The sequence below is a fragment of the Canis aureus genome, chromosome 20 (genome assembly GCF_053574225.1).
Source record: "Canis aureus isolate CA01 chromosome 20, VMU_Caureus_v.1.0, whole genome shotgun sequence".
Lineage (NCBI taxonomy): Eukaryota > Metazoa > Chordata > Mammalia > Carnivora > Canidae > Canis > Canis aureus.
In genome coordinates, this window is record NC_135630.1 from 19,171,219 (window position 1) to 19,179,834 (window position 8,616).

General features: G+C 34.2%; 1 long non-coding RNA gene across 1 annotated transcript in view; it reads left to right on the top strand.

The window, feature by feature from the left end:
• The window catches only part of LOC144291526 (uncharacterized), a 32,002-nt gene extending 23,984 nt beyond the window's left edge, over positions 1-8,018 (top strand). Inside the window, exons 3-4 of the long non-coding RNA XR_013358848.1 lie at positions 4,011-4,088; positions 6,363-8,018. This is a non-coding gene — a long non-coding RNA (uncharacterized LOC144291526). The remainder of the gene's footprint in view (positions 1-4,010; positions 4,089-6,362) is intronic.
• Positions 8,019-8,616: the final 598 nt, after the last annotated feature.

Genomic DNA, 8,616 nt, shown 5'->3' on the forward strand with positions numbered 1-8,616 from the left:
TTATTTATTCATGAGACACACAGAGAGAGGCAGAGACACACACAGGCAGAGGAAGAAGCAGAGCCTGATGTGGGACTCGATCCTAGGACCCTGGGATCATGACCTGAGCCAAAGGCAGATGCTCAGTCATGGGGAGCCACTCAGGTGCTCCCTGGTGCTTCATTATTGATGTAGAGAAATGCAACAGATTTTTACATACTGATTTTGTATCCTGTATTTTTACTGAATTTGTCATTTCTGGCAGTTTTTTGGTGGAGTCTCTCGGTTTTCTATACAGGGTATCATGTCATCTGCAAATAGTGAAAGTTTGACTTCTTCTTTGTCAATTTGGATGCCTTTTATTTCTTTTTGTTGTGTGATTGCTGAGGCTATGACTTCCGGTACTGTGTTAGTGTCAAGAGTGGATATTCCTGTCTTGTTCCTTATGATGAAGGGAAAGCTCTCAGTTCTTTCCCATTAAGGGTGATATTAGTTGTGGGTTTTTCATATATTTGTATTATGTTGAGGTGTGTTTCCTCTAAACCCACTTTTTGAGAGTTTTCCCTTGAATGGATTTTGTACTGTGTCAGATGCTCTCTGCATCTATTGAAGAGATCATATGGTTCTTACCCTTTGTTTTATTAATGTGATGTATCACATTGATTTTTGAATATTGAACCATACTTGCAACCCAGGAATAAATCCCACTTATCATGGTGAATGATTTTTAAAATGTATTATTAAATACAGTGTGCTAGTATTTAATGAATAATTTTTGCATCTATGTTCACCAGAGATATGGGCCTATAGTTCTCTATTTTAGTGGAATCTTTTTATTTGTTTATTTATGTATGTATGTATGTATGTGGAATCTTTATCTGGTTTTGGTATCAGGGTAATGCTGGCCTTCTAGAATGACTTTGGGAGTTTTCCTTCCTTTTATTTTTTGGAATAGTTTCAGGAGAATAGGTATTAATTTTTCTTTAAATATTTGTGGGATGTGGGGCGCCTAGCTAGCTGAGTCAGTAGAGCATGCAGTTCTTGATCTCAGGGTTGTGAGTTTGAGCTTCATGTTGAGTGTAGAGATTACTTAACAAAATCTAAAAAAAAAAAAAAATTTGGTAGAACTTTTGTTTGTTGGGAGTTTTTTGATTACTGATTTAATTTCTTTGCTGATTATTGGTCTCTTCAAGTTTTCTATTTCTTCCTGTTTCAGTTTTGGTCATTTATGTTTATAGGAATTTATTTTTTCTAGGTTGTTCAATTTGTTGGCATATTTTCATAATGCTCTTTTTATTCTTTCTTTTCAAGTAAGTGTTTGAATTTCTATGGTGTTATTATTTCCCCTCTCTCATTTTTTTTTCCCTCTCTCATTTGTGGTTTTATTTGTTTGAGTCCTTTGTCTTTTTGATAAGACTGGCTAGAGATTTATCAACTTTATTAATTTTTTCAAAGAACCATCTTCTGGTTCTATTGATCTATTGTATTTTTAGTTTCTGTATTGTGCATTTCTACTCTGATTTTTATTATTTCCTTCTTTCTGCTTGCTTTAGGCTTTGCTTGTTATAACATTTTAAATGAGACCTGCATGGCAGTAATGAGCCAGCCACACAAATCTATAGCGTTTTATGTAGGGGAAATCAGGAGTGCAAATGTGTAAGAGGGAACAATTTGGTATATTTGAGGATCAGAAGGATCAGAACTGAAGTGTTCTGTGTGAAAGGGAGACTAGATGGAGATCAGGACAGACACACAGACAGGTACAGGTGTTATATAGAACCTGTTAGGCATCCATGGTAAGAAATTTGGATTTTATTCCAAATGGAAACAATCAGAAGGATTTAAGCAGGGGACTGACGTGATATGTTTTATGTTTTAAAAGATTACTTTGGATCTTGTGTGAAAAACAGATTGTACGAAGTCATGAGGGGAAGGTGTGTCTCATAGTAGCAATCTGGGTGAGAAAAGGTAGTGTCTGGACCAGGGTTATGATGTAAATAGAAGTGGATGCATTTATGTTGTGTCGGGTGATAGAGTCATTCTGCCAGTGGGCTGTATGTGAGTTGGGAAAAGAGAGGAATTAAGAGATGAATCTGAGGTTTTTGACAGCTTGGTAGATGGCATGATAATTCATGATAATTATTTCTTTGCATGGTTGGTGTCTCCACTACCAGGCTAAGAGCTTGCTGATGGCATTAAAAGCATCTTACTCATTCATGTATTTCAAGTACCTAGTAAATACTGGATTAGTGTGGACAAGAAAAATCAATGATAATACTATGGGATAAATAAGAGAACATGGAAGGACATCCAACTCACCTTGGACAATCTGAAAATGCTTTTTTTTTTTTTAAAAGATTTATTTATTTTAGAGAGAGAATATGCACATGTGAGCGAGCAAGTGCAGGGGGAAAGGGCAGAGAGAGAGAGAGGGAATCTTCAAGAAGATTCCACACTGACCATGGACCCTGACACACAAGCTTGATCCCCAGGACCGAGATCATGACCTGACAAGAGTTGGCAGCTTAACTGACTGAGCCACCCAGGCACCCCCAGAAAATGCTTCTAAGAAAGAGCATTAGAGCTGACTTATGAAGGAAGGCAGGGGTTAGGAAGAGGGCAAATTTGTGATTAAATGCAAAATATTCTGTTATAGTGTCTAAATGGAAATGAACTACTTTGTCTTATAAAATCAAATCCCTCCTTCATGGTCATTGAAGACATGCTGTCTTGAAAGAAAGCATGACACTAGTCAGAGTTTTGTATCCTATGAGGTCAAATGAGATGGTACAATGTACAGAGTTTTAAGGTTTGTGTGATTAAAAAAGTGATGGTTAGAACAAAAGCTTAATTTATCGTTTAAATTTATAGGACAGCCTGGGTGGCTCAGTGGTTTGGCACTGCCTTCGGCCTGGGGTCTGGTCTTGGAGACCCGGGATCGAGTCCTGCATCGGGCTCCCTATGTGGAGCCTGCTTCTCCCTCTGCCTATGTCTCTGCCTCTCTCTCTCTGTGTCTCTCATGAATAAATAAATAAAATCTTAAAAAAAATTTAGGTGTTATTTCTATTTAAATGTTTTTTTATGTTTATCAATAGTATTTGCCTTAGATTATGTTTTTTTTTTGATTATGTGTTCTTAAAAGCCAGACACGACGTTAGTTTTTTGTTAGACTACCTATACAGTGTACTGTATTTAGATGCTAAATAAATTTGCTTTTGTAGTGATGTTTACCTGCTTAGTTCTGCTTTGTCTCTCTGAAGAGATGCTATTTTCTAATAATGTTGGATCAAGATAGCTTGTCCTCCACCTTAGCTTTTTATTTATAAAAATTAAAAACCTACAGAAAATTTGGCATAATAGTGCGGTGAATGCCCATAGCACCACATTTAGAGTTACCGATTTTTAATTTTTTGGAACATGTGCTTTATCTCTTTATACATACGCACACACTTAATAAATACATGTGAAAGTAAGTTGCAGATATTTTACCCCCAGATACTTTGGCATGAATCTTTAAGGAACAAGGACATTCTCCTACCTAAGTTTAAAACATTGTTAAACTGAAAAATTTAGCTTAAACTCAGTAATATTAATTTAATATAGATTTTTGTTTAAATTTATTCAATTTTAACAACTTTTTAAAATATCTTTTAACTGATTCATATTTTTGGATACAGGAGCCAATGAGTGAGAATACACTGCATCTAATTGAGAGGTATCTTTTATTATGGTATGCATTGTGTCTTGAATCTGTTGTATACCTTGTTTGCTCTTATAGAGTTGTTTGCATTATTTAAAGGTAATATTTTGACTCTTTCAAGAAAAGTGCATGACGTTTATTAACTATATAATAAAATAAGCTGCTTTTCCAGCTGCTGCATAGCCCTGAAGCTTAAGTATGAAAATGACTTTTCCAGTAACTGAGTGAGCTGAATTGTTGCTTTTAAAAACGTTTTTTAGTGCTTCTTTTCCAGCCTTTGAACTTTTCACTAAGCATTAGTCATTTTTAATAAAAATACATTTGTTTATAGGTCTTAATAGCATTTTGTCCTCATAAAAATGGAAAACTTCACCAGATTCAATCTGTTGCAGCTCTTAAAAAAAAAAAGGTAAGATTTGAAATGAAACACTAAACTACCTGCCCCCCAAGTTAATAAATTACATAATGATTAAATTCTCTCTGACTGACTTTGGAATTTCCTAATTTTAAAAACTAATGCCAGGGAAGAAATGTTAAAATACTTTGAAAAACATTAGATTTACTGAAAAGCATCCCCTGCCTAATTATGCTACTCTAAGTACTGTGGTGACATTAACCAAACATTTTCTCCATCAATATAGAGAATTTGGAGTTATTTATTCTTTTGACTGGCTTATTCATGTTCATTGCTGCATTTTTTTCTAGATGAAGCAGTATTATCCAATGTTACCTCCCAAAAGGCTACTTTTATTTTGATTATTTCATGGTTTCCAAATGTGTAGTTTATTGTTTATGGTTATAGTATGAATGAGAGAAGGACTATTAGGTCATTAGTGGCTACAAGGTATTTATATCTTGATGTTATTTATTAGTCTAGTAAAAATTTTTGACATAATTTAAGCCAAATTGGAAATGGTTATTCTTTTGTGTCTTCCTCGCCTCCATTTTTTTTCTCTCTTAAGTTTTCTAGTGATCTTTGAAGCTGTATAATTTTGTTTTTATTAATGAGAGACACACACAGACACACACACACACACACACACACACACACACACACACACAGGCAGAGGGAGAAGCAGGCTCCATGCAGGGAGCCCGACGTGGGACTCGATCCTGGGTCTCCAGGATTAGGCCCTGGGCTGAAGATGGCACTAAACCGCTGAGCCACCCAGGCTGCCCTGAAGCTGTATAAATTGTTAAAACATTTTCCTTAGTATTTTTCCCAAAGTATATATTTTTTTGTGAGTCACATACTTAAAAAATATATATGTATGTATAAAAACATATACAGTTATAAATTTATTCTTGTCTTTCAGCTTGTCTCCAGGCCATTTTATTATTTGTATTCATGGAAATTTTCCATTCTCGGATCTCTTCAGGCATGTCACCCTCTTTCAAGCTTTTTTTTTTTCTTTCAGAATCCTTTATTTATGGAGATGTTGAAATTTATCTCAAGTTCTGTTGTATTGATTTAAATTGCTCATCTGTTGAAAAATCCTTGATCAATGAAAATGATCCTATTCTACTTCTTCAACTTAGTGGGTCTGGCTGTCCTTGATGTCTCTAACTCTTGTCTTTACTCCACCTTAATCCTTATCTGAGTGACTATCCTCTAGACCTCATCATTCATTACAAGTAGATTTTCATCTCTGAGGTCTCCCAGATTTGTGGAATTGACAATCTTGCCAAGCCTGAGTTGTATTCTCAGTGAAACACTCAATTTCTCAACCCCTTTACATCCTCTTTATTCAATTTTTTCTGCTTAACATCTAAAACTAACCCTGTTAAGTCTCACTTGCACTTTTTGGAAACCATGTTTCTATCTGTCTACAAGTTTATCCACTAGGTTATCCTGGCAATAACTTGAATTCAGTGTGTCCCAGTAGAACTCATTGTTAATTATCCCAAATGAGAATGGGAACTGTGTTTATTTTGCTTACTGCTGTGTACTGTGCATGAAGTACATTTTTGTTGGATAATTGAACAAATAATTATATTTCCCTCAACCAACCTGGAGATTCTTTCTAACTTCTCCTTTTCCTTCTTGACATTATCCCTTATTTACTGGCAGAGAAGATGTCAAAATCTTTTTTGTTTCAGGGTTTTAGGTCCAGTGAAAAGGATGAAGCTTAGAATTATGCTTCAAAAAAGGGAGGAGATGGAACCTTGGCTGGTGTTGAGATAGGTAGAAGGGTTCTAATCCTGAACAGATATGGGTTATTTGGGGGAATTTCCTCAAGGTTGAGGAAGGTGATAGTTTTTTGGGAAGCGGTTTTTTTTATGTGGTGGATATGTGTGTCCATTCTCATACCAAGCCCTAAAGAGGTGGCTGAGGGGAGTGTGTGTGTCTGTATCATTGAACATTAGAAGTCTTGGCCTCTACTTTTTTTCTCTTCATGGTCTTGGAGCTGCAGTAGTATCACCACAAAATGGCACAGAAACATATTTTGATGATGGTATATATGCAGTTTTATATTATAATTCCATTAGATAATAATAATTTTCATTGTCCCCTATAGATTTTATGATGAAAATTTGTGAAAATTTGAGGGAATATTTTATAATTTTGAATAATTCCTCTATTAATGTGCATATATGTCATTTTCATTTTTTCTATTTTAAAATAAAACTGTGATTAATGTCTTAATATATAAGGTTTTTCTTCTTATGCATTATTTTTCAGTACTTACGTAATCGTATTTCCTAAAAAACAATACCATTTACAATTGCATCAGAAAGAATAAAATACCTAAGAGTAAACTTAACCAAAGGGATCAAAGACCTTTACTCTGAAAGGTTATAAAACCCTGATGGAAGAAATTGAAGATGATGCAAACAAATGGAAAGATATTCCATGCTCATGGATTGGAAGAATTAATATTTTAAGATATTCACACTCTCCAAAGCAATCTACGGATTCAATGCAATCCCTATCAAAATGCCAACAGCATTTTTCACAATAGTAGAACAAATAATACTAAAATTTGTGTAGAACCACAGAAGACCCCATGTAGCCAAAACAATCCTGAGAAGGAACAAAGCTGGAGGTATGACAATACTAGATTACAAAATATACTACAAAGCTGTAATAAAGCAATATTGCACTGGCACAAAAATAGACACACAGATCAATGGAACAGAATAGAGATCACAGAAATAAGCCTATATATGTTTAATTAGTATGACAAGGGAGGCAAGAATTTACAATGCGGAAAAGACAGTTTTTTTGCCATAAGTGATGCTGAGTAAAAGAATGAAACTGGACCACTTTCTAATGCCCCACACAAAAAGAAACTCAAAATGGGTTAAAGACTTCATGTGAAACCTGAAACCATAGAAACTCTAGAAGAGAATACAGGCAGTAATTTCTCTGACACTGACCATCATAGCATTTTTCTAGATATGTCTCAAGGCAAGGGAAACAAAAGCAAATATAAACTGTTGAGATTACACCAAAATGAAAAGCTTTGCATAGTAAAGGAAACCAACAAAACAAAAAGTCTACTGAGTGGGAGAAGATATTTGCAAATTATGTATCTGATAAGAGGTTAATATCCAAAATATATGAAGAACCTCTATAACTCAACACCAAAAAGCCAAACAAACCAGTTAGAAAATGGGGAGAGAACCTGAAAAGATGTTTTCCAAAGACATACAGATGGACAACAGACACATGGAAAGATGTTCAAGATTACTAATCATCAGGGAAATTCAAATCAAAACCACAATGAGTTATCACCTTACCCCATTTAGAATGGCTAAAATAAAAAAGACAAATGTGTTGGCAAGGATGTGGAGAAAAAGGAACCTTCATACACTTTTGGTGGGAATGTAAATTGGTACAGCTACTATGGAAAAAATATGGGGGTTCCTCAAAATATTAAAAATAGAAATAGTATATCATCCAGTCATTTTACTGTTGGGTCTTTACTCAAAGAAAGTGAAAATACTACTTCAAAAAGATAAATACACTCCTGTGTTTATTGCAGCATTATTTAAAGTGCACCATTATTTAAAGATACAGAAGCAAGTAAGTGTCCATCAATAGACAAATCGTTAAGGAAAATGTGGTATATGTACTATGCAATATTATATGGCCATAAAATGGATGAGTTTGTGCCATTTGAGACAGCATTGATGGACCTAGAGAGTTTTATGCTGAATGAAATAAGACTGAGAAAGTCAACTATCATATGATTCCATTCATGAGTGGAATCTAAAAAAATCCCCAAATGAATAAACAAAAAGCAGAATCAGACCTATAAATACAGAGAACAAACTGATGATTTCTGGAGTAGGGGTGGGGGTTGGTCAAAATGGGTGAAATGGAGAGGGAAACACAGCCTTCCAGTAATTTTTTTTTTATTTTTTTAAATTTTTTTTTATTTATTAGCCTTCCAGTTATGTAATGAATAAGCTAATGGAATAAAAGATATGATAATAGCATTGTAATGGAACAGATAATAGCTACACTTGTGGTGAACATAGCATAATGTATAAACTTATCAAATCACAGAGTTGTACACCTGAAACTAATGTAGCATTGTGTAACAACAATATTCAAAGTAAAATTTTAAGTCTGAATAATTTTTTCTTTTCCTGAGAATTTTGTCATGTTGTCACTGCTTTGAAAGGTTAATATCCCTTCTTCCAAGTATCTAACATTCTGAAATGTTTTTTTAATATCCCCTGACTGTGGATTCAATAATTTTACATTTTTAGATATTTATTTGAATACTAATGTTGAATAAAGAGTCAGATATAATCCATCAACATCAGCTTTATATTTTGTTTTGGATAGCTGTTTGTTTTTTCTCTGGAGATCTTAGTATTTCTTGTTAATTATAAGATTTTAATTAATTTTAATTTTCATATGTAGTTTTAATTTTTCACTAAATATGCTACCTTTGTATAGTCCATGTATGAGATAGGTAGCA